General features: G+C 40.0%; 2 long non-coding RNA genes across 2 annotated transcripts in view; one reads left to right on the forward strand and one right to left on the reverse strand.

Moving 5' to 3' along the window:
• LOC147640863 (uncharacterized) overlaps positions 1-27,041 on the forward strand; it is an 81,696-nt gene that overhangs the window by 13,237 nt on the left and 41,418 nt on the right. The window lies entirely within an intron of this gene.
• On the reverse strand, positions 3,057-3,944 carry LOC147640864 (uncharacterized). The gene is made up of 3 exons (XR_015267479.1): positions 3,718-3,944; positions 3,576-3,622; positions 3,057-3,257 (listed from the first exon to the last, which is right to left on the reverse strand). It is a non-coding gene; the product is annotated as an uncharacterized LOC147640864 (long non-coding RNA).

The following is a 27,041-nucleotide window of genomic DNA, read 5'->3' on the forward strand; positions in this document are numbered from 1 at the left end:
GTATAGCTCCAATATTAAATTATAAATGAATGAGGGTCTATTTATAGGTGAGGGAGGAAACTAAACAAGTCCAATTGGGTTCTAGAATTTTCTTGGTTCAGTTTGACTCAATTTGGACAAGATTTGGACCAGTTTGGCTCGCTTTTTTATTTGGTTTGATCCAGGAGAGAGGAGAGATAAAAATATCACAATTTTTTTAAATTAAAAATCCTTCCACACATGTGAAAGATGCGCCTACCTCAAGAGTCCCTTGTAATATCTCATAATTTTTAACTAATAAAACTTGTACTCAGTCAACTCTTCATCTTATATGAGCATTTACTCAATTTTGGGTATTTTCTTTTATTCTTTGGATTTATCTCATCCTAACACTTGGATTAATCCAATTGGCCCATTGGAACCTTAGTTGGACCATAATCTAAAAATTTCTGAAAATGTAGACCCTTAGACTAAGGTCCCTTATACCATTTTCAATTAATTCCTAATGCACATTGGAAGGTTCATTTTTAACTTCTATTTCAGGGGAATCCATTTTAGACACTAGGAGGATTTTTATATCTCAATTTTGGATTATCTCTCTCTAGATATTTTCTCTCTCTAGGCCAAAACAGGGTAAAACAAGATCTTTCTTCTATTTCAGAGAGGGGAATAATTACAAGAACAGAAGGGGAGGTTCTTACATCTTTACACCTCAAAAGCTAGAGGGAGGAATCTTACATGAAAGACAAGATTACACTTCCCAAGTTCACGGAGGAATTGGAAGAATGGACTAGTAAGATGGAGACGTTCTTTGCATTGTACCCCAGTGAGAAAGAAGACAAAGTACAATTTTTCGTGCTTCATTTGGAAGATTATGCCCATTCATGGTGGCGGTTTACTCAACATGAAGGTTTGCATTTTGACACTTGGGAAGCATTTAAAGATGCCATGTTTCAAAACTTCACATCTCCATTGGAACGGGCTCAATTGGTGGGACAATGGTATGACTTGGAGCAAAAGGGAAGTTCAGTCAAGGAATATAGAAACCAATTTAGGAAGCTTTCCATGTTTGTTGGAGGAATGAATGAATACAACAAAATGGTGAAGTACATACATGGATTGCAGTCCTCACTTGGAGTTGATGTGAAGGCTCAAAGACCTCAAACTTTGCAAGAGACCATGTATTATGTGGAGGTCTTTGAATCTAAGTATAAGGGGAATGTTGCAAATAGATGGAATGTGGGAGAAACTAAGCCATCTACTTTCAGTCCAAATGTAGTAAAATGGCCAACTTCTACCTCTTCAACACCTTATGTACCTCGTGCAAGCTTCACTCCAACTTCTACTCCCATACAATGATATCCTAGTGTGTATGGACAGCCAAGAAATGTGAAATGGAGTGTTTCTATGGACAAACCACCTCTCAAGAGTGATGCCAAATCTTCTTCCCTTCAAGGCAAAGTGTTAAAGCAATTGTCACAAGCGGAGATGAAGAAGAAGAGGAAGAAAGGTGTTTGCTTCCTTTGCAAAGAGAAATGGAGTCCTGAGTATGAAAAGGTTTGCAATGCAAAGGAGGTGAGAGCTAACATGATCTTTGAGGTGGTTGAAGATGAAGAGGTACCATCGGATTATGTGGATGAGGTTGAATTTCAAGATTGTGCAAATGAGGTGATAGAAGAGCCTACTCTTGACCCTTCTCAAGAGTTTCCTTTTGATCCGGGTGGAGAGGATTGGGTAGAAGTTGAAACAAAAAAAAAGACAGCCATGCTTTGTGGTAATAAGACCAACACTCTTCACAAAACAAAAATTCTGAAAGTGAGTGAACACCTCACTCTTCTCCTTCATGAAATATACCCACACTTTTCTTGTGTGGTCATCAATGAAAGTCACATAATACCTGTAGCCTCCCATAGACATGGTCTTCGTAGGACCCCATACATCTGAATGCACAACATCTAGTGCATTTGTGCTCACATATCTGTTACGTGGAAACACATGCTTTGTTTGCTTCCCAAATTGGCATGCTTCACATACTCTCTGCATACCTTCCACTTTAAATTTTGGCAGCCCTGTCACAATTCCTTTAGTCTGCATAGACTTCATTCTCTGCACATTCACATGTCCAATTCTTTTATGCCAAATGTCCGTGTCTGCAACAATCCCTGAACCATTTGCAAACATCGCAGCACTCATTTTAGGCATGTCTACATTCAACGTAAACATTCTGCCCACTCTGTTGCCTTTTGCAACCAACCTGCACTTGTCTTTAAAGTCTTCAACATAACAACCATTAGGGTTAAACTGAACCTGCAAACCCTGCTCAATCATCTGGCCAACTGAAACCAGATTTTTTATTATGTTCGGAACGTGAAGTACATCTGCAAGATACTTCACTTTGCCATCCTGCATAGACAATGGCACATCTCCAACATGGGCAATTAGATGAGCAGTGTCATCCCCTATTTCCACAAAACCTGGTCTTTCCGGGTTTTTCATCTCCTTGAACCACTTCCCATGACTTGTCATGTGGTTCGAAGCACCTAAATCCACATACCATACATCATCTGTTTATGCTGCATCAACATTTTCACACATGGCATTCACGACATGCTGCATAACAAACAACCTTTCATTATCCTCATTATTTCTGCTTGAGGATGCATAGTTGTTTTGCTGCACTTTCCCATTTTGCATGTCAGCCTGCTTCTTATAACATTCTGCCTGCACATGTCCAGGCTTACCACAATTATAGCATTCACGTGCATCATTATATTGCCTTTGCCAATTTCCACGGCCTCTTTGACTCCCCCTGCCGCCTCTGAATTTTCCTCTTCCACCTGCGTGTTGTTGTTGTTGTTGTTGTGTATTCTGGGACTGTTGTTGCTGCTGCTGCTGTCCATAATTCTGATTACCTGTTCAGCCACCTCCTTGACCGCGTCCACGGCCTCCTCTACCTCGTCCTCTTCCTGAACTTGTGTAGAAGGCCTATTGCTCTGAACTGTTTTTGTTTTGTGAAGAGTGTTGGTCTTATTACCACAATAAGAATGCATCAGACAAATAGGGCACTGCAAAACCTATTGTGACCACTGAACCATGTCGCATTACCAAAGACATAGCATTGCATTGAGGAGATAATGTCAGTGCCAACTACAATGTACCCATACATACTTTGTCACATAAGAAGCAATCCCTATAACCAAGACCAAGCTACATTTCTGATCTATCAGCAAGCTGTATCAAAAACTTCAGAAGACTCCCACTAATCATCATCTTCTCACCTGCAGCCATCCACTTTCTCAACCGGTTAGAACCTACCCAACTTGTTGGGCAAATGACAGCCATCCAACAATCATGAAACATTTCTCATTAGAACCAATCGACATAGATGTTGGGGGGCCAAAAACGGGGTAAGCCCCATGACTACCCATATCCTGCAGACTTGCTTGGTCATACAAAGGGTGGGAATTCGTGAACGCGAGAGGAGAGAGAACCGAGCATGTCAAAAAATAGGTAGACATGAACGCAACAGGCAATGCAGCAAAAAGGAAGGCCATGTCCTGCAAGGACACAAAAACAGGGGAGGAGGGAGGACTCACCTTAGGCAGCTGCAATCACTTCTTGGTGGGGGCGGATGATGAAGAAGGTGGGTTGTAAACGGCGTACCCTTGCCGCTGTTGTAGTAGGTGGAGCCGTTGGGGTTGGAGTAGATGAAGAAGGTGGGGGCGGATGATGAACAAGGTGGGTTGTAAACGGCGTAGCCCTTGCCGCTGTTGTAGTAGGTGGAGCCGTTGGGGTTGGAGTAGTAGTAGGAGCCGTTCTGGTTGGAGTAGTGGTAGGCGTTCTGGTTGGGCGCGGAAGGCCCATGGTCGCGGGCGCAGTAGTGGTTGCCCTGCGCGTTCGTGCCCGAACCCTTGTACGCGTATCCATCCTTGCCTCCTCCCATCTTCGTCCTGCTGAGACAAAACTCCATAAGTTCTCTTCTATGCAGCACTTGGGCTTCTATATAGCCCTTAGCTTGCATTTTAGGGCCTGTTCACAACGGCCGCCCGGACAGATCCTCTAGACTCCAAATGCATATCCTCTACTTTGGATGCAAAAATAAATATGCGCACGTGTGTGTGTGTGTGTTATATTGTTTATGCGTGCGCGGGAGAGAGACCAACTTGGATAGCTTTCTCCCAAAAGCTATCCAATATAGCGCGGGAAAGGTTGGGGTTGCATGGGAAGAGGGCTCAATATAGGGTCCCAAGATTTTTCAAACAGGGAAAGGGTGGTGAACATGCGAGGGTACTGCCTAGCAGGGGGAAACCGAGACAAAGAGGAAGAAGAGGTCGTGGGCAAGGCATAGCCCACAAAGAAAGATAGGAAGGAGTCATGGAGGGCACAACAACAAGAGCGCGATGATAGAGAGCTACGGCTCGGGAGCGCGACAGCAAGCGAGAGAGAGACAGAGCGGCAACTCTGATGGTGAGGGGTACCAACAAGGCGATAGAAAAAAGCAAGGGAGACAGAGTATGTGTTGGACCGAGCGTAATCGTTAGGGGGGAAAACATGCATGCATATCACACTTGGTTTAGGGCCGGTTGTTAACGGCCACGTGAGCATTGCCTCCACAACGTTGGACAACTTGCTCTAGCCTTTCCCCAACCAATGCAGAGCAGGCTAGTGGTAAAGCTAACGCCTCTTACGTGGTGTCTCCCGCGAACCTTTCTGTAATAATGGTGAGAGAAAGAGAGAAAGATTGCACTCATAATGGAGTACCACATGTACTCATGATGGAGTACCACGTGCACTCAAGGGGATACCACCATAGCCATAGAAGCATGGAGCTCCAAAAAGTATGATTTCATTAGTCAAAAGTGAGTTAAGACCCTAATACAATATTCACTTATATACTTGCCCACCGTTTCACACTCATTTTAATATTGGGCCTCATACTTGCCCAGCTATAACCATGCCTATGAACCTCTCCTTATGTACAAACTCAAGCCCCTTTCATAATGATGGTGAGAGAAAGAGAGAAAGATTGCACTCATAATGGAGTACCACATGCACTCATGATGGAGTACCACATGCACTCAAGGGAGTACCACCATAGCCATAGAAGCATGGAGCTCCAAGAAGTAGATTTCATTAGTCAAAAGTGAGTTAAGACCCTAATACAATATTCACTTATATACTTGTCCACCGTTTCACACTCATTAATATTAGGCCTCATACTTGCCCAGCCATAACCATTCCCATGAGCCTCTCCTTATGTATAAACTCAAACCCCTTTCATTACAAACCATCCCCACCCAAAGGTTTCGTCCACCGTTTCACACTCATTAATATTAGGCCTCATACTTGCCCAGCCATAACCATTCCCATGAGCCTCTCCTTATGTATAAACTCAAGCCCCTTTCATTACAAACCATCCCCACCCAAAGGTTTCGTCCTCGAAACCATGTATGGAGTAATGTATGGGCTGTATGAATTCATCTTGACTTCCCTCATCATGAATGTGTAAGTACATTTGTTGCAATTCCAAAAAAGCCTTACACAAGAAAACTCCACATAGAGATGCCTGCTTATTTGATGTACATATGGACTGCCCTCTATGATATCCATAAGCCCACAGAGTCTTGTTAAACTTGATTAATGAGTAGTGAAGTATACCAATGACCATGGCTGTCCATACAGTAAATTTACAGCAATGGCATCCTTCATATCATCATCCAAATCCATGCAAATAGGTGTCCAAAAATACCAAACAGTTGTACACTTCATCCACTTTGATTCATTGCTTGTAGAAGCTCCGGATAGTCTTTCATGAAGCCTTCGGACTGCCAAGAAGCTTCTTCATTAGGCAAGCCTCTCCACTTCACAAGGTACTTCATTATACGAAGGTGTCTTTCCCTCATTCCAATCACCTTCTCCGCCCTATATTAAATCATTCCCTCTTCATCCATTACTTCCAATTGAGGACCCATATACTTCTTCAAATGTGACACATGAAACACATTGTGGATCCTTGTGGTAGAAGGTAACAACAATTGATAGGCTACTTCACCAATCCTTCTCAACACCTTGTATGATCCATAAAAGCGATGAGCAAGCTTTGTATTGGTGTCTCCCTTCAACGAAGCATACCTTGACTTAGGGATTCTTAGGAATACATAATCCCCTTCCTTGAACTCTACATGCTTCCTCGATTCATCGGCATATTGCTTCATTTGGTTTTGTGCCTTAGCCATGTTATCCTTGCACCTTTGCAATATTGCACAGATCTTCTCAATCTCCTCTTTGGCTTGAGGATTCACCTTTTTCTCATTGAATGCAATGGAAGGCACATGCACCTTATACCCATACATGGCTTCAAATGGAGACATACCAATACTCATGTGATAGGTATTGTTATGGCAAAATTAAGCTAAGTGCAGCCATTTATCCCATGAAGATTGGGTGTCATAACAATAGTGTCTCAAATAGATTTCAAGCCACTTGTTCGCCCTCTCGGTTTGGCCATCCATTTGTGGATGATAGGCTGTACTTGGAGTGAGTGTAGTCCCCATGGAATCACAGACACTCTTCCAAAAATAGCTCATGAACTTGACATCCCTATTTCTCACCACTTGCTTTGGCATTCCATGCAACCTAAACACATGCTCCATAAATTGTTGAGCCACCATAGAAGCTGTATATTGCACCTTTGTGGGTATGAAATGAGCCGCCTTTGTTAGTCTATACAGTACCACATAGATGCTATTCCACCCTTGCTTAATAGTGGGCAGCCCGGTGATGAAATCCATGGCTATGTGGGTCCACTTTCCTTCCGGAATAGGCAATGGTTGCAACAATCCACCCGGCAATTGATTTGGATCCTTGTTTTGTTGGCAAGGCAAACACTTTTGCACATAGTCATGCACGTCCTTCCAAAGTCCTTTCCAAAAGAAATTCTTCTGTGTCTTATCATAATTCTTGAACACTCCCAAATAACCCGCTGTCGGGAGGCTGGGAAAAGAAGAAATGCCTCTATAGCTACCTACCCAGCAGCCTTGGAAGACACAACAAACACAAGGGGCACCACCAGCACAATGCTGGAAACAGAAATCACTCTCAACCTATGGGAATGGCCAGGTCATTGAGGTCGGAGCTCGGTGGCTCAACGTATCCTCTCCTGCAACAGCCGAAACCATAGACAATGGGGCACCACAATCCCCAACACAACACAGTTCAATCTTCACACTTCACCCTTCCCAAACCACCCACAAAATCACTCCTTCACATTAAACACATAGACAAGAGCCCACACAGGTTGCCATCCAAAATTGAACTCACACAGATACCCATTCACTTGATTCACCAATCCACTCTCTTCACTGCACTCTTCTACAGACTTTCCCGAGTACACATCAATGCACACACCCGGCTCACTGATGCCCAGCTTGTCCAGTCATGGCACACACTCATGCTTACTCCCACACGCACACCCGTGCACACCAATCAAACACACACACACACCATCTCTCTGGCGTGGTCAGCATCGGACACCATTTTTGGTGGAAGAAATCCTCTTCTCAGTATAACCACAACAGTATGAATATATATAAGGCGTTGTGTACAAAGAAGGCACAAGATTACCACATTAGGCTGGGTACAAAGAACCTGTGGAATGCTCGCCGTGCACCTATGAGCAAACACGATATTCGCTGACCACTTCTTGGCTGGAACTCTCTGCTTGCTTTAGCCACCCCCACCTATCTGTTGCTACTAGCCACTAGCCGCAGTAACATCTCCTAGGCGGCTCCCCCAGTTGTCTTCTCGCCTCACACACCCAGTGCTTCACACACGCAACCACTCCACAGCTCTCTAGCCTCTACACCTAGTCACTGTTAAGGCGACCCTTCATCGACCAGGCGGCCACCACTCCTTTGGCGCCTGCAGACTCACCAGCACGTTTTTATCTCCACGAGGCGGCTTCAACCTTCTTTGTGTGTCTGCTCGCTGTAGCTCCCAGCTACGCCTCTTCACACAGCCTCTTCTAAGGCTCTCTCCTGTCTTTTTCACTGCACACGCCCAGCTGCTCACTGCTAGGCGGCTCCCTCAGAATGACCAGCCCTCTCGCCTGCAACTCTTCCACTGCAGCTATCACCAGCCCGTCTCACCATAAGGCGGCAACTACGCTGCTTCACGCACCTTCGCTTGTCTTCAGAAGTCTCCAGCCAGCTCTCGTAGATGTAAAATCACTAGCTACCTCGCTCTAGGCGACAACCCCTTACGCCTGGGACCTCAAACAAACGAGCCTGTCTCTACAGGCGCCTCAGCCAGGCGTCTCTTTCTCAGTCACACCCCGTGGATCACAAGGCGGCCACTATCCTTTGTCTCCTCGCCAGCTTTCACCTTTGCCAACCTTCCTGAATGTCTGCACTGGCAGCCATGCTTGAAGGATGAGTGAGGAACCAAATAGATCTTTCCTTTGTACCAAAGCTACCAAAGCAATCCATTACGTACCTCAAAATGTGGATATTCATCATATAACCCTTGCTGTAATTTCTGAAACATTGGACTAGCCATGTCATCCACCAAATACTCCTCTTGTATCTCAGGAATCCAATCATAATGCACCTCCAAAATAGCATGTAGAGTGCAAGCCCACATCCTAGAAAGTGCATCCACCACAACATTATCCTTTCCCACCATGTAAGAGATCTCGAAATCATAATTTTGTAAGGTAGCAAGCCATCTCTTTTGCTTGGGAGAAAGGTTTTGTTGGGTGAGAAAAAATTGGAGTACTCGATGATCGGTCCCACCATACAATTAGTGATGCCATTTCTTGGCATGCAAAATGGCCAACATTTCTTGATCATACACATGAAGCTCCCTCTTCTTCTCGGTGCGCTTTCTACTCTCATAAGCAACTACCCTATGTTCTTGATATAGCATGGCACCAATTCCTCTCCCACTTGCCATCAGCCCGTATAGTGAAAGGCTTAGAAAAATTAGGGCAAACCAATATTGGAGATGAAATGAGTGCTTGCTTGAGCTCTTGAAAGCTCTTATCGGCCACGACATCCCAAAAAAATGCTTCCTTCTTAAGCCTATCGGTAAGTGGGGCTGCCATGTGAGCATAATGGCGTATAAACCTCAGATAGAAGGATGATAATCCCAAAAATCCCCTCAATTGAGTAGTGTTAGATGGTGTAGGCCACTCTTTCACACATTGTATCTTCTTGGGATCCATCTTAATACCATCATTGCTCACAATGTGACCCTAGTATTCCACTTCTTGTGACATAAAGGTGCACTTGCTTTGCTTGGCAAACAACTTGTGCTCCCTCAATACCTCCAACACTTGCTCCACATGCATCAAGTGCTCTTCCCTTGACTTGCTATACATAAGTATGTCATCAAAGAAGACCAACACATGCATCAAGTGCTCTTCCCTTGACTTGCTATACATAAGTATGTCATCAAAGAAGACCAAAACTGATTTGTAGAGGAATGGCTTCAAAACTTTTTTCATGAGAGCTTGAAATGTGGCCGGGGCATTTGATAATCCAAAAGGCATAACCATGAATTGAAATAGACCCCGTTCAGTCTGGAATGTCGTCTTCAACTCATCACCATATTTCATCCTTATTTGATGATACCCGGACTTGAGATCTATCTTGGAGAAGTATTTTTCTCCTTTCCATTCATCAAGTAAATCATCAATCCTTGGAATGGGATATCGATTCTTTATAGTGATCTTATTAAAATCCCTATAATCGATGGACATTCTATAAGATCCATACTTCTTCTTCCACCAACAAAACCGGTGAGGCGAAAGGTGATTGGCTTGGTTGTATGAATCCCATTTCCAAAAGCTCACCTCTTCCCGCTCAACCTTCGAATACCTATAAGGAGGCTTATTGACTGGTTTTGCATCCTTCTCAAGCTCTATGGCATGATCAACTTCTCTAGTAGGTGGCAAGCATTTGGGTGCTTCAAAGACATCTTTGTACTCTTGCAACAAGGCATCCATCTCTTTATCATGTATTTGCAGTCCATTGTCCTGTTCTTGAGTGACGAGTGAGTTGTAGCATGTAAACAAGGCATAAACTCTTCAACTCTCTCTTCATTTGCTTCATGGACACCAAGGTTAAAGCATGGCTACAAATTCCATCCAAGCATAACTCTTTGTCTTAATGCATGAACCACATTTTCATGTGCTTAAAATCCATTGAGAATCTACCCTTCTTGGCTGTGCATACACACTAGGATATCGTTGTATGGGAGTAGAAGTTGGAGTGAAGCTTGCACAAGGTACATAAGGTGTTGAAGAGGTAGAAGTTGGCCATTTTACTGCATTTGGACTGAAAGTAGATGGCTTAGTTTCTCCCACATTCCATCTATTTGCAACATTCCCCTTATACTTAGATTCAAAGACCTCCGCATAATACATGGCCTCTTGCAAAGTTTGAGGTCTTTGAGCCTTCACATCAGCTCCAAGTGAGGACTGCATTCCATGTATGTACTTCACCATTTTGTTGTATTCATTCATTCCTCCAACAAACATGGAAAGCTTCCTAAATTGATTTCTATATTCCTTGACTGAACTTCCCTTTTGCTCCAAGTCATACCATTGTCCCACCAATTGAGCCCGTTCCAATGGAGATGTGAAGTTTTGAAGCATGGCATCTTTGAATGCTTTCCCAAGTGTCAAAATGCAAACCTTCATGTTGAGTAAACCGCCACCATGAATGAGCATAATCTTCCAAATGAAACACGAAAAATTATACTTTGTCTTCTTTCTCACGGGGGTACAATGCAAAGAACATCTCCATCTTGCTAGTCCATTCTTCCAATTCCTCTGTGTTGTGTTCACCCCTTTGAACTTGGGAAGTGTAATCTTGTCTGTCATGTAAGATTCCTCCCTCCAGCTTTTGAGGTGTAAAGATGTAAGAACCTCCCCTTTTGTTCTTGTAATTATCCCCCTCTCTGAAATAGAAGAAAGATCTTGTTTTACCCTGTTTTGGCCTAGGGAGAGAAAATGTCTAGAGAGAGAAAATATCTAGAGAGAGATAATCCAAAATTGAGATATCTTTGGATATAAAAATCCTCCTAGTGTCTAAAATGGATTCCCCTGAAACAGAAGTTAAAAATGAACCTTCCAATGTGCATTAAGAATTAATAAAAAATGGTATAAGGGACCTTAGTCTAAGGGTCTACATTTTCGAAAATTTTTAGATTATGGTCTAATTAAGGTTCCAATGGGCCAACTGGATTAATCCAAGTGTTGGGATGAGATAAATCCAAAGAATAAAAGAAAATACCCAAAATTGAGTAAATGCTCACATAAGATAAAGAGTTGACTGAGTACAAGGTTTATTAGTTAAAAATTATGAGATATTACTAAAAAAATAAGAAAATTTAGAATAATGATGCATTACACCTTGGTAAGGAAAGGGGGACTCTTGAGGTAGGCGCATCTTTCACATGTGTGGAAGGGTTTTTAATTCAAAAAAATTATGATATTTTTATCTCTCCTCTCTCCTGGATCAAACCAAATAAAAAAGCGAGCCAAACTGGTCCAAATCTTGTCCAAATTGAGTCAAACTGAACCTAGAAAATTCTAGAACCCAATTGGACTTGTTTAGTGGCCTCCCTCACCTATAAATAGACCCTCATTCATTTATAATTTAATATTGGAGCTATACCATGCCAGTATTATATTAAAATAGTCATATTTTTTATTATCCCTTAAATTTTTCTCTCTCTTTGGGAGCTTGGAGCTCTCTCTCTCTCTACAACAACTCTTAGAGTTGCAATTCTCCTCTTGGTGGACCAATTGATTGGTCGGGAGCTTCACTATTACAATTAGAGAATCAAGCTAAACTTGGAGGTAAAATCAAATTTATGGTTTTTTTAAATTTCTCTTAATAACTTTCTTCTTCTCAATCCCTCTCAAGCTTGAGAAGCTTTCAAAATGATTAGGGGACTTCATTGCAATTAGAGAATCAAGCCAAACTTGGAGGTAAAATCAAATTTTATGGTTTCTTCCAATTTCTCTCAATAACTTTCTTGTTCTCAATCCCTGTAAGATCCCTCCCTCAAGCTTTTGAGATGTGCAGGTATAAGAACCTCCCCTTCTGATCTTATAATTATTCCCCTCTCTGAAATAAAAGAAAGATCCTGTTTTGGCCTGGAGAGAGAAAATGTCTAGAGGGAGGTAATTCAAAATTGAGATATTTTTGGATATAAAAATCCTCCTAGTGTCTAAAATGGTTTCCGTGAAACAAAAATTCAAAAAGAACTTTCCAATGTGCAATTGGAATTAATTGAAAATAGGTAAAAGAACCTTAGCCTAAGGGCCCAGATTTTTAAAAAAATTTGGATTATGGTCCAATTAACTTTCCTATGGACCAATAAGATTAATCCAAACGTAGGGAGGAGATAAATTAAAGAATAATAGAAAAACCCCCAAAAATGAGTAAATTCTCACATAAGATGAAGAGTTGACTGAGTACAAGGTTTATTAGTTATAAATTAAGAGATATTTAGAGGAAATGATGCATTTTTGACACCTTAGTGTGGGGATCTCCCCTCATGAAGGAGGCACCTATTTCACATGTGTGGAGGAGTTTTAAACTAAAAAATAATGAGATATTTTCATCTCTCCTCTCTCCTGTTTCAACTAGATCCAAAAAGTAAGCTAAACTGACCCAAAAATGGTAAAAAATTGACCAAAATGATCTGAAAAATTCTAGAATCAGTTTGCTTGGTTAGAGGCTCACTTTTTCCTATAAATAGAAGCCTCCCCCTTTGTAAAAGCTTAATGGTGTTTATGCACTGTTACTCTGCTCCTGTCCTGAGCCATTTACATTGAATTTTTTAATAATTCAATTATTTTTGGCCTAATCCTCTCCAAAGTGAATTGGTGGCCACCCTTACTTCAAACAAGAGTAGAACCCTCAATCCCTCAAGCCAAAGGAGAGCTTACAAGCTCTATGTAAGTTAATTTTCTTACTTGTTTAATTTTAAATCTATGGTTTTCTTGATTTTTATGTTTTACAGTAAATTGAATTAAATTCAAATGCTATGCCTTGATGAAAAGGCCACCCCCTTCTCTTCTTTACATTTCAGCCTTTCTTAATCCTAGAAAGATTAACTAAAGGATTAATTAAACTCTTTTTATTATTTACTCTCTTGAATTTAGAAAATTATGTAGATTAGAGTTCTATGAATCTAATTTGGGTTAATTTAAGTTAACTAAAGAATGATAAAAATGAGAAATGGTCAATCATACAAAGGAGGTTATGGCAAAATTTTCCAGAATTTTATGGAAAAGAAAGTTTATTTTTATGTTATTCCAAAAGAGTAATTCCCACCATTTTTGCATCTAAAAGAAATATTCTGATTACTCCATGTACATATTCACCTATGAATATGCATGGATATCACTGATATTAATTATTAAAATTGATTTTTATGCATAGAAAGATACATAAAAGAATTATTTTTATTTCAAAAGTGTTATTCTAATTAAAATTGATTTTTATGCATAGAAAGATGCATAAAGGAATTATTTTTATTTCAAAAGTGTTATTCTCATTAAAATTGATTTTTATGCATAGAAAGATGCATAAAGGAATTATTTTTATTTCAAAAGTGTTATTCTCATTAAAATTCATTTTTTTGCATTGAAAGATGCATAAAGGAATTATTTTTATTTCAAAAGTGTTATTCTCATTAAAATTGATTTTTATGCATAGAAAGATGCATAAAGGAATTATTTTTATTTCAAAAGTGTTATTCCCATTAAAATTGATTTTTATGCATAAATAGATGCATAAAGAATTTTTATATCAAAATTAGAATTCTCTTAAGTTCTATGTTTAAATTCTATGAATAGATGTGAATAGAGGTGATGAGAATGTGAGGTGAGTAGATGTGATGAGATGTGATGTAAATCAGATAGATGTGAATGAATGGATGGATGGATGTGATGTGAATAGAGGTGATGAGAATGTGAGGTGAATAGATGTGATGAGATGTGATGTGAATCAGATGTGATGTGAATCAGATAGATGTGAATGAATGGATGGATGGATGTGATGTGAATAGAGGTGATGAGATGTGAGGTGAATAGATGTGAGGTGAATAGATGTGATGAGATGTGATGTGAATCACATGGATGTGAATGAATGGATGGATGGATGTGATGTGAATAGAGGTGATGAGAATGTGAGGTGAATAGAGGTTATGAGAATGTGAGGTGAATAGATGTGATGAGATGTGATGTGAATCAAATAGATGTGAATGAATGGATGGATGGATGTGATTTGAATAGAGGTGATGAGAATGTGAGGTGAATATATGTGATGAGATGTGATGTGAATCAGATAGATGTGAATGAATGGATGGATGGATGTGATGTGAATAGATGTGATGTGAATGAATGGATGGATGGATGTGATGTGAATAGAGGTGATGAGATGTGATGTGAATCAGATGGATGTGAATAAATGGATTGATGGATGTGATGTGAATAGAGGTGATGAGATGTGAGGTGAATAGATGTGATGAGATGTGATGTGAATCAAATAGATGTGAATGAATGGATGGATGGATGTGATGTGAATAGAGGTGATGAGAATGTGAGGAGAATAGATGTGATGAGAATCAGATAGATGTAAATGAATGGATGGATGGATGTGATGTGAATAGAGGTGATGAGAATGTGAGGTGAATAGATGTGTTGAGATGTGATGTGAATCAGATAGATGTGAATGAATGGATGGATGGATGTGATGTGAATAGAGGTGATGAGATGTGAGGTGAATAGATGTGATGTGAATCAGATGGATGTGAATGAATGGATGGATGGATGTGATGTGAATAGAGGTGATGAGATGTGAGTTGAATAGATGTGATGTGAATCAGATGGATGTGAATGAATGGATGGATGGATGTGATGTGAATAGAGGTGATGAGATGTGAGGTGAATAGATGTGATGTGAATCAGATGGATGTGAATGAATGGATGGATGGATGTGATGTGAATAGAGGTGATGAGATGTGAGGTGAATAGATGTGATGAGATGTGATGTGAATCAGATAGATGTGAATGAATGGATGGATGGATGTGATGTGAATAGAGGTGATGGATGTGATGTGAATAGAGGTGATGAGAATGTGAGATGAATAGATGTGAATAGATGTGATGTGAATCATATAGATGTGAATGAATGAATGGATGGATGTGATGTGAATAGATGTGATGTGAATCATATAGATGTGAATGAATGGATGGATGTGATGTGATGTGAATAGAGGTGATGAGATGTGAGGTGAATAAATGTGATGAGATGTGATGTGAATCGGATGGATGTGAATGAATGGATGGATGGATGTGATGTGAATAGAGGTGATGAGAATGTGAGGTGAATAGATGTGATGAGATGTGATGTGAATCAGATAGATGTGAATGTGAATCAGATATATGTGAATGAATGGATGGATGGATGTGATGTGAATAGAGGTGATGTGAGATGTGAGGTGAATAGATGTGATGAGATGTGATGTGAATCAGATGGATGTGAATGAATGGATGGATGGATGTGATGAGATGTGAGGTGAATAGATGTGATTAGATGTGATGTGAATCAAATGGATGTGAATAAATGGATGGATGGATGTGATGTGAATAGAGGTGATGAGATGTGTGATGAGATGTGATGTGAATCAGATAGATGTGAATGAATGGATGGATGGATGTGATGTGAATAGAGGTGATGAGATGTGAGGTGAGTAGATTTGATGAGATGTGATGTGAATCAAATGGATGTGAATGAATGGATGGATGGATGTGATGTGAATAGAGGTGATGAGTTGTGAGGGGAATAGATCTGATGTGAATCAGATAGATGTGAATGAATGGATGGATGGATGTGATGTGAATAGAGGTGATGATAAGAGATTTTAAAAAAATCTTCTCTGAAATTTTTTGATTTTTTTTTCTCTTGGGGTCTTTTGGCTTTTTGATTTCTATAAAACCTATTGACCTTCCGAATTTCGGGGATCTTTTGACCTTTCGGATTCTGAAAACTTTTGACCTTTCACATTCTGATTTTTTTTGTCTTTTCATTTTCCCAAAAATGTTGGCTTTCCATATTCTGGGAAGACCATTGGGATTTTGAAATTTTTGGACCATTCGCATTCTAATGAGTTTGAGGTAAATTAAATTTTTTTTAAAAATTCTTGGAAATTAGTAGAAAATTTGACAAAGGTTTTTTAAATTTTTTTGGAAAATATGGGATTGGTGATTGGCATGTGGTGTGTCCATTTGGGCACCAGTGATCATTCAAATTCCTTTATAAATCTATTCTTTACCCAAAAAATTAGAAAATCCATTAAAATTATAAATTTTTATTGGATTTGAGAATTGTCGAGCAGAATTGGAAATTTTGTGAATGATGGGATTCTCAGGAGAAATTAGGAATATTCTAGAAAATATTTTTAGAGATCCTAGAAATTGGTATTTTTAGAATATCAATGGTATTTTGGAAATTTTATTTGCTAATTTTTTTTTGGGAAAAATATACGTTTGGAATGCCATAAGATAGGTTTGGTGGAATGTTTAAGTGTGGTCTATGCTTAATTTCCTAAGCCTAAGACAAATTCTATCATGGGTTAGTTGATCTAGTTGTTTTGGTGGATTTTATTGGATGGTTTCCAAGTTTATATGGACTCATCAGGTTCTGCCTAGATCAATTGTGTCTAGGGGTTTTGAATGAGTGCTACACACATGTGTTTCACTTTCTTACTTTGGAGTTTTGTTTGAATAACACCACCTTCATATACTCCGGATTGATGAGTTGGCCCCACCAATTTTAATGCTTCTTTTGGCATAATTACTGACCATTAGTTGGCATGCATTGATTTTTATTGATCAACTATGATTTTCATGGATTCGAGGTGCTTCTATGCTTCTATCCATGGTTTTATGAGGATCTTTTGATCTTTTAGATAATATCATGTGCTTTGAAGGTAGGGTTTGCCTTCATTTTTTCACGTAATTTTGGAGTATGTTCCTTGTACTCTTGTACATATTCCAACTTAGATACTTAGTTGCTTATGTATCTAGGTGAATTGTTATTTTTCTACCCTAGCTTTATTATGCTTATTGGGTAGTTATCATTAGAAAGGCACCAATAATTCAAATTGTTTTCTAATGATGTACTCGGAAAGAGTTATTCCTTGATGTGGTCTCAAGTATATAGAGACATGTTTTAGTATGTGAAAGTCTAGGATAAGTCCATCTCATTCCTTTTATGCAGGATTTTATTCATATTTCCTCCTCTCTGTTAACAGAGAAGGAGGGGGTGGAGAGAGAGAGAGAAGGTTGGAATGGAGAAGAAGGGGAGGAGAGAGGAGCTCTCCTCCTCTCTCTCTCACACTTTTCGCAACATGGGGAGGGGGGGGGCTTGCTGGCCGCCTGGCAAAAAAAAGCCACCCCCATTAAAAAATTCTGGGAAGACCATTGGGATTCTGAAATTTTGGGACCATTCGCATTCTAATGAGTTTGAGGTAAATTAAAATTTTCAAAAAATTCTTGGAAATTAGTAGAAAATTTGACAAAGGTTTTTTAAAATTTTTAGAAAATCTGGGATTGGTGATTGGCATGTGGTGTGTCCATTCGGGCACCAGTGATCATTCAAATTCCTTTATAAATCTATTTTTTACCCAAAAAATTAGAAAATCCATTAAAATTATAAATTTTTATTGGATTTGAGAATTGTCGAGCGGAATTGGAAATTTTGTGAATGATGGGATTCTCATGAGAAATTAGGAATATTCTAGAAAATATTTTTAGATCCTAGAAATTGGTATTTTTAGAATATCAATGGTATTTTGAAAAATTTATTTGCTAATTTTTTTTGGAAAAATATAGGTTTGGAATGCCATAAGATAGGTTTGGTGGAATGTTTAAGTGTGGTCTATGCTTAATTTCCTAAGCCTAAGACAAATTCTATCATGGGTTAGTTGATCTAGTTGTTTTGGTGGATTTTATTGGATGGTTTCCAAGTTTTATATGGACTCATCAGGTTCTACCTAGATCAATTGTGTCTAGGGGTTTTGAATGAGTGCTACACACATGTGTTTCACTTTCTTACTTTGGAGTTTTGTTTGAACAACACCACGTTCATATACTCCGGATTGATGAGTTGGCCACCAATTTTAATGCTTCTTTTGGCATAATTAATGACCATTAGTTGGCATGCATTGATTTTTATGATCAACTATGATTTTCATGGATTCGAGGTGCTTCTATGCTTCTATCCATGGTTTTATGAGGATCTTTTGATCTTTTAGATAATATCATGTGCTTTGAAGGTAGGGTTTGCCTTCATTTTTGCACGTAATTTTGGAGTGTGTTCCTTGTACTCTTGTACATATTCCAACTTAGATACTTAGTTGCTTATGTATCTAGGTGAATTGTTATTTTTCTACCCTACCTTTATTATGCTTATTGGGTAGTTATCATTAGAAAGGCACCAATAATTCAAATTGTTTTTTAATGATGTACTCGGAAAGAGTTATTCCTTGATGTGGTCTCAAGTATATAGAGACATGTTTTAGTATGTGAAAGTCTAGGATAAGTCCATCTCATTCCTTTTATGCAGGATTTTATTCATATTTCCTAGACAACATAGTAGGGAGTTCCAAATTGGTAAGAAATGTATGGGTGGTATGGGACGCTAGCGATTCCTTGCATATATTATTTTATCAGATAATTTGGGCTCAAGATTATTGCCTTGTTAACATTACTTGGCATGTTGACCTCAACATTCAAAGACAATCTCATTTTTTTGACTTCACTTGAAGTTGTAGTGTAGTCATTCTATAGATAAACTTCTTTTATCTATAGCTTGCATGTTTTGATGAGTGTAATCTCGTCGGCATTTTCACTTCTTGAAATCTTTTTCTTTAGAGTTCAATGAGTTTATCTTGTTGTGTTCGGATTAAGGATTCCTTTGTTGGCATTTGTTTCTCTAGTTCCATCCTTTAGGTGATTTATACAATCCACCTGATGGTTTATGGATGTACATATGTGATTCATCGAGACGTTGGTGACTCCCTATGTTGATATAGGTAACTCGGGACACCGATAATTCCCTGTGCAGATGTGGGCACATCGGGCTGTCGATGGATCCATGGTTCCTGCCGTTTATAATGCCATGTATTCCTCCTTTTTTCCCGAATGGTTTACATCAAGAAAACTACCGTGAGTATGAGTTCCTCTGATCATCCGCCGCAATCTGAGGAGGCTAACCCACATTAGGCTTGTGAGCATGGGAACAAGCTTTAGTGCAGCACGAGTTAGGGCTAACCTTAAGGGTTGAGGTTAGGGTCAGGCATCCAAGGGTCACACATGGGAAATGGAGAGTGAAGAGTCACTTGAGGGCCCTCCTATATAATAGGGGCATGGAGCACACTCAAGGGATGTTCTCTTGTGTAGGGGATTGTATCTACTCACCTACCATTTCACACTAGAGCTATATGTTGCTGGAATGAAGTCATATCTCTTGATGGTATGGGACATCAAGGTTAAGCTATGAGGTACTTCATTGTAATTCATGTGTGCATCCCTTGGGCTCGGGGGTGGTTGGGTGGATGAGTTTATGCCTGCTTTATGAATTTTATGCACAAACATTATCTAGAGAGATGTTAGGGTTTTAACACTTCTTGCATGCTACACGACTACTAGTGGTACTGTGTGGCTGTTGGCGATGCTACTCAAAGTGCATCAGCTACTCTCTTCGCTCGTCAATTTTGTTGTACATGAGCTACTGCTTCTCTCTCTAGTGCCCGTCACGCAGATTTCTTCCCCTTGCTTTATATGTTGTATTATATTGCGCTGCCTACTAGGTGATTAACATGCTATCCGAGTCTCGCAATGGCAGTTTCCTACTGCTTGTTTAGTTGCTCTGCTATGGACTTGTCTCTCGGATCTACTACTGCCAATTGTCTCTCAGATCTACTCTTTCTGCGTGCTATAGAGGCACGACTGCTCACCGTTTTCTTTTGTGCGCTGCTTGCACGCACTTGATGGAGTTCTTTGCTGTTACATCAGGTGGGAGAGAAAGTTGATGCACCGAATGGTACACTGAACAAAACTCCTCCTCAACTCTCTCATTATCTCTCTCTCTTTCTACCTCCCTAATGTCTAAAGAGAGTCCACTATGATATGGCTTGAAGCTACACCAAGTTAGTGCTATAGCTTGAGAATGTACAGATGAGGAACTCTTTCTCTAATCTCAAAGGCAGCAAGGAGGGGAGCTATGATGAAAAAAGGACTGCAATCCTAATTTGGAAAACCGTCTAATGTACTCTCTAACTTAAGCTTAATCCAATGCTAATAATGAACTAAAGTAGATTAGAAGAGCTAGGCTTAAGCGTTGATACCATGTTGAAACTATGGATCGAGCTCTCCTAACTATACATCCTAATCACACACTAATATGATCTAATGACATTGCTAATCCAAGGTGGATAGAAATGAAGGAGACTCATTGGTGATGAGTGTGTGCTAATAATTAAGTTTATACTTAAGTTTAGTTAGGTTACAAGATGGAAACTTGTGCTCATAAAAAGACTTGAGATGTTGTGCTTGTATTCCATTGCTTGAAATGTCCTCCTTTTATACGAGGACAGTACAACTTAGCTTTTCTCTTGCATGTGGGATAATTCCCACTTGGTGATGCCTTCTCACACTCCATACTTGTGCTCCATCGAGGTTTTACAAAATGTTGTTTGACTTTTCACTTTCTACATTCCCTTGTGTTGTGAGCAACTTTGCCTCACATGTGCTACTTTAGCACTTCCTCCCCTTGATGGTGACTTGACCTATCTTTGAGGCCTAGAGGTCATCTCTAAGAGTGAGGCCCTCCCTTGATAGAGACTTGACCTATCTTTGAGGTCTAGAGGTCTCTTCTAAGAGTAGGATTACAAATTTTGGCTATTTCTTCTACCTTGGCTACATCATTAGTGCTAGAGGGTAGTTACAAGCACTTTTTGTAGGAAGTAGGATTCTTTAAAAAAAAAGCGTTTGTTTAAGAGATGGGTAGTGGTTGGAAGCTTCTTTGTTGCTTTGTTGATGTTTACTTGATGCTCCCTTTAAAAAAAAATTTTGCACACTCGCATACTCATTTGGTTGCAGTGTTTTTACAAAGACTTTTCTCTTCAGTTTAAGACTTCCTCTTGTGTGCTCATATTGGCCACTTTTACAATAGTAATACACTTTTTATGAGAACATTTTTTTATTGATGAAGATTGCATTGGTGATGTTTGAGCCGGCACACATGTTGATGATGATATCGATGTCAAAGATTGTGATCCACATGATGCCAATGATGTCCATGTTGGTGCATGTACAAAATCTATGTTCAACGATGGCTTAAATGGTTTCCATATGAATAGACTCTTAAAGAGGGATCCTTTACACCAGAGATAAAACTAAATCTTATCTCTAAAATTTTACGTGGTTTACGACTTCTTCTCTGATGCCGCCTACTATTGTGTTGCTGCATCTTTTGATCTCACTCCATACTTTCCTCCATGGCACCATATTTCTCAAAAATTCTCATAATGCAAATTGTATGTGACTAGACTTGATTCATATCTTGATTATCTTCATTAGTGTTGATACTATTTTTCCATCTTCCACCCACCATAGCTCTCACTTCTCATGTTTATGCGCTCAATACTCTCATCAAATTCACTTCTTTCAGCACATGTGACTCTCTCTCTCTCTCTCTCTCTCTCTCTCTCTCTCTCTCTCTCTCTCTCATGTTTATGCGCTCACTTCTCATGTTTATGTGCTCAATACTCTCATCAAATTCACTTCTTTCAGCACATGTGACTCTCTCTCTCTCTCTCTCTCTCTCTCTCTCTCTCTCTCTCTCTCTCTCTCTCTCTCATGTGCACACACACACAGAGCACACCAAGCATGCATATAAATTGTATCTCCTTCCAAAATATAGCTACTGCAATGTCGTACTAGAGGCAAAAGCTAATTGTTTACTAATGAGTGAATGCTATTAAAAACATTGCAAAATCCCTCCGTTCCTCCCATCTTCTTTCCTAAGTGTGTGTTTCTCATATGCTCATTCTTCAAAGCTAAAGGCTCAGCTACATCATGTGTGTTTAGGTCATTCCATGTGATCAGTTTGGGTGCTAGGGTTTTCTTGATGGTTTGGTTGCCAGCTGTGGAGGTGCACGAGAATGAGCTATTCAGAATGGTGTAATCTAGGAGGGGTTGAGCAACCTCTAGGTTATCTTCAAAGAAGATAAAATTTTCCATTTCTAGACTTCCACGTCTTGTCTTGGTGCAACATTAGTCGACTTCCACGTCTTGTCTTGGTGCAACATTAGTCCTTTCTACAGTAGGGTTTCTAAGGCCAATGAGAAATCTATTCAAAATATTAGCATCGCTAAACTTATGTACTGGCTTGCCAACGAGGGTTTAGGTGCATTAGTCTCATGATATACCCACGAGTAGAGTCTCCTTCTTCTTGCTTTTCTTTGTAGAGATGCATCTTAGGCCTCCACTTAGGGCCAATCTTAGTGTGTGCCTTGACAAATGCCGCTTTGAGCCAGGGGAAGCTAGCTTTTTCTAGTATGGATACTTGTCTAAACCATTGACCTGCCTTTCCTTCAAGGGTTAGGCTAAGATCATTGATTCTAATAACATCACTTGTCTCTTTCAATGTTCAAACTTGCACAAAGCACTCAATGTGGTGCAGGAGGTCACTTGTGCTAGTGTATTTCTCACAAGCTTAGTAATTTGCATTGCTTTGTTTGGTTGAGCCTTAAGGGTCTCTACTACTAAAGTAGCTAGACTTGGTGTGGTTGCAAGCACGGGTAGCTGTGCTATAGACTCTCTTCCTAACACCCTTTCAATTTGAATCATTTCAAATGACAAGCCGTGGGCATAGCAAGTGCAGTTTTTGGTGTCACAACCATCATAGCTAGGACAGACCTCACGTTCTTGGCGACGACAGGTAGATGTGCAAGTGCATGGGCACCGAATTTGCAAGTGTATGTGCATTCATAGCCCTAGAGTTGCATACCCTATAAGGAGTGGGGTCAAAAATTTTATGTGCATTCGTAGCCTTGGAGTTTTATACCCTATAGGGAGTGGCATATGGGGTACACTATAGGGAGTGGCATATGGGGTACACTACCCCTTAGTCCTAGTGTGCTACATAATCTCCATCTCAGGGTGATCTATATCCCGTGGGCATGGCAAGTGCACTTTTTGGTGTCACAAACCATCATAGCTAGGGGACACCTCATGTTCTTGGAAGGTAGATGTGTAAGTGCATGGGGATCAAATCTGCAACTCTAGTTAACCAAACAATACTAGAGGATGGCTCAAGTCTAGATTGGTCAAGTGTGAGAGGAAAGGGGAGAGAGGGGGACCAGATTAGGTGCCTTCCCAAGGGAATGTAATGTAGAGGGGAATGTTGCATGAGGAGAACCAGATTAGGTGCCTGTCCATTGATTAAGCACTCATGGGTAATTGATTAATTCACTTGGATCCAAAAATACTGCTCCACCAAATGCATTTGTATTAAGAACTTTATGTAATAATTCAAGCATACTCGTCACCTCTCTCTCTCTCTCTCTCTCTCTCTCTCTCTCTCTCTCTCTCTCTCTCTCTCTCTCTCTCTCTCTCTCTCTCTCTCCCTCCCTCCCTCCCTCCCTCTCCTCTCTCTCTCTCTCTCTCTCTCTCTCTCTCTCTCTCTCTCTCTCTCTCTCTCTCTCTCTCTCTCTCTCTCTCTCTCTCTCTCTCTCTTACATCACTCATTTTACTCACTAGTTTTACAGGTGCCTCTCGCCTATAGCTTGTTATCCTGAGTGCCACATTCTTGCTACATGTGGCTCCCACCTGTTTGTAGCTTGCTATCATGAATACCACATTATTGTTACATATGTCTCCCACATGTCTACAACTTGTTATCATTAATCCCACATTCTTGTTACATGTGTCTCCCACCTATCTACAGCTTGTTATCATGAATCCCACATTCTTGTTCGGTTGAATATAAGCACCATTTTCCTCCATCACTCTCTCTCTCTCTCTCTCTCTCTCTCTCTCTCTCTCTCTCTCTCTCTCTCTCTCTCTCTCTCTCTCTCTCTCTCTCTCTCTCTCAATAATCAAGTAAACGTTGTTTTCTAGAGATTCCATGTATTCTTTATGTCAAAGCCTTTTACTTGCTTCAAACATGTTATAAATGCTATGGTTCCTCCCAAGAGGCTATGATACATCCATACCACAAACTATTGAAGGAGGTAGAGTGTGGAAAATTTTACCACACACCACTCAAGGAGGTTAACAAGGAAAATGTTACACAATTTAAGAGTAGAGGCACTTATGTAGGCAGAGTTGTTGAGAATGAAGCCCCTTGATGAGGCCTTGGTGCAAAGAGGTTTAGGATGCCAACATACCCTGCATGATGTTGACGTGAGAAGTGATAGAAACCTTGTCTCATACTCCTTTAATACTTACTCATCTGGGTCTTAGCCATCCTCTACATCTGTATCCAAATCAGCGAGATTTACCTCTCCATGAAGACATGAATTTGCAAGGTTTTGTAGTTTCAAAAAGAATCTGTCCAGTGCTGCCCAGTCTGTTAACTGTTTGTTGGTCACCTTAACCCCAAAAGGGACCTCTAAGTATCTAACAATTTGACCCCTCTTCACCTCCTCACACCCTAATATTTCTCATTCAAAATCATTTTCCTCAAAGAGGTTGATTAATTTAGACTTGTGAATATTACATTTTGAGCTAGAGGCATCATTAAACTTTTGTATAATGCTTAAGGCCAATCTAGCATTGTCATTATCAGCTCCCAAAAAAGTAAAGAATCATCTTTAAGGCATTGAATGACCAATTGTTCTCCATTGCTCAACTTTAGCTTCGTTACCCACCCCTCAAGCAAAGGTCTAAAGCCACAATTAGGAGATGAGAAGCTATAGCAAATAATAAAGGAGCAAGAGGACAGGCCTGTCTAATTGACTTGTTTACCTTAAACCCCCCACCACCCTCCCATTCAACAATAATTTGGAGTTTCCTCCCAAGGTATGGGTGTATATACAAGAAGCCATTCTGAAAACGAACCCCATGTTTTCCATCACTCTAGCCACAAATGACTAATGAACCCTATCATAGGCCTTCTCCAAGTCTAGCTGCAAGAGAATGCATTTTTGCTTAGTCCTCAAGGCCACATCTCTTCCCAGCATAGCAACATAAATATTGTGATATATAGACCTTCCTTTTATAAATCCATGCTGTTTCTCAAATATGATCTCCTAAAGGATAGGGGTAATTCTAATAGCAATGATTTTAGCCAAGATTTTGTATATAATAGTCAACGATGTAATAGGCCTCCAATGATTAAATTCATTCTATTTAGAAATAAGCTTCACCAACCCTTCCTTTAAGTCCTTATCCAAATTACTTGTTTTAAAGGCATTTCTACACATTCTCCATACAAATTTCTTTAAAGAAGGCCAAAAAGCAATGAAGAACTCCACAGATAGTCCATCCCATCCAAGAGATTTCTCTCTCCCCAACTTTAGAAGGGCATCTCAGCATTCCTCTAGCTCGATATCTCTTTCTAGCCATTTAGCCCTATTAGGGTCCAATCTCCTGTTAACTTGCTCTAGTAGTTTGGTCTCAGCTTGGAACCTTCTAATTGAGTAGTCTTCCTTAAGGCTAAGGGTTGACCCCAAATGCTCCACCCATTTCTTGGCTATTAACCTCGTCCCTTTCATTTCCTATCCATTTTCATCCATGACCCTACCTATCACCTCCTTACCCTTCAACCTCCTAGGCAGCTTAAACAAGTACCCATCTTGCTTCCTTTTGTTGTTGAAAATTTTCCATTTATATCTAATTTCCTCCGTCATGGTGCATTTCTCATCTTCACTCTTTAACCCAGCTTGACACTTGAAATACCAAGTTGTCTCTTCAACAGTTAGTTTCCCAACCTGCCTCTTTTTCTGCAAAGATTCTAATAGATCACCCCATCTCTTTCTATCTTATCTTCTTTCCTCAGCTCTCAATTTCCCAACCCCCCAATTATACCTTGCATTTCATTGGGAAAAGTCCTCCAAGATCCTTGCATGTTAACTCTACTTTTAAGTATCTCTATTGCCTCTTCACTCTGATTGACAAATAGGTCATCCTGTAGAAGCAAGTTGTTTACCCTTAGTTTCCTAGTAGGAAACTTATTTGGCTTAGCTTCTTCCAAACCCATTATATGCCATCCCCATTTGAGGGGCAAGTGATAAGACAATGCAGTACTAGAATCCACAAATATTTTGAGAGTATGAGGAACCCACACAACTTGTTGGCTAAAGAAAACCCTATCTAATCTGGATGATGACCCAAAGTATTGCAATCTAAAATAGGTGTGCCCAGGATCTGAGCCCCAATCACCCATCTCCCATCCATCCTTAGGCCTAATTTTCCTCTCAGCCCTTCCACTTCATCTTCTCTTGTTCCATCAATACAGTGCTCCCCCCACATCTATCCCTTTGTTTCTCAACCATATTGAAGTCCCCCATAAATATATAGTGACACTGAAAATTTAAATTAGCTATCCATTCCCACATCCCACTCCTCACCTTATGATTATAAGCCCCATAGGTATTAATTATACAAATCCTCTCCCCTTCCAAAACCATTTCAACAACCAAAATTCTCCCATTAGGATGATTAGCTATGATCTTAGGATTTAAATAGCTTTTAACAATGGTCATGACTCCAGTAAACCCTCCATTCACACCCCCATACATTACAACCCAATCCTTAAACCTATCCTTTCTCAAAATTTTAGGCCCACAAAAATTATGTTCCTGAATAGCCAATATAGACAAACCCCATTCCTTGACTAAACCCTAAAAAGAAACGCTCTTCTTTTTTTCCCTTAATCCCCTTAACATTCCACGTACAGGATAAATGAAAAGGGATTGTGGGGAATGATGGGGATTTTGCAGGAGAGGGAAGTTGGAGAAAGGTGAAA

Source organism: Cibotium barometz, chromosome 2 (genome assembly GCF_041138505.1).
Source record: "Cibotium barometz isolate CiBa-2024 chromosome 2, ASM4113850v1, whole genome shotgun sequence".
NCBI lineage: Eukaryota > Viridiplantae > Streptophyta > Polypodiopsida > Cyatheales > Cibotiaceae > Cibotium > Cibotium barometz.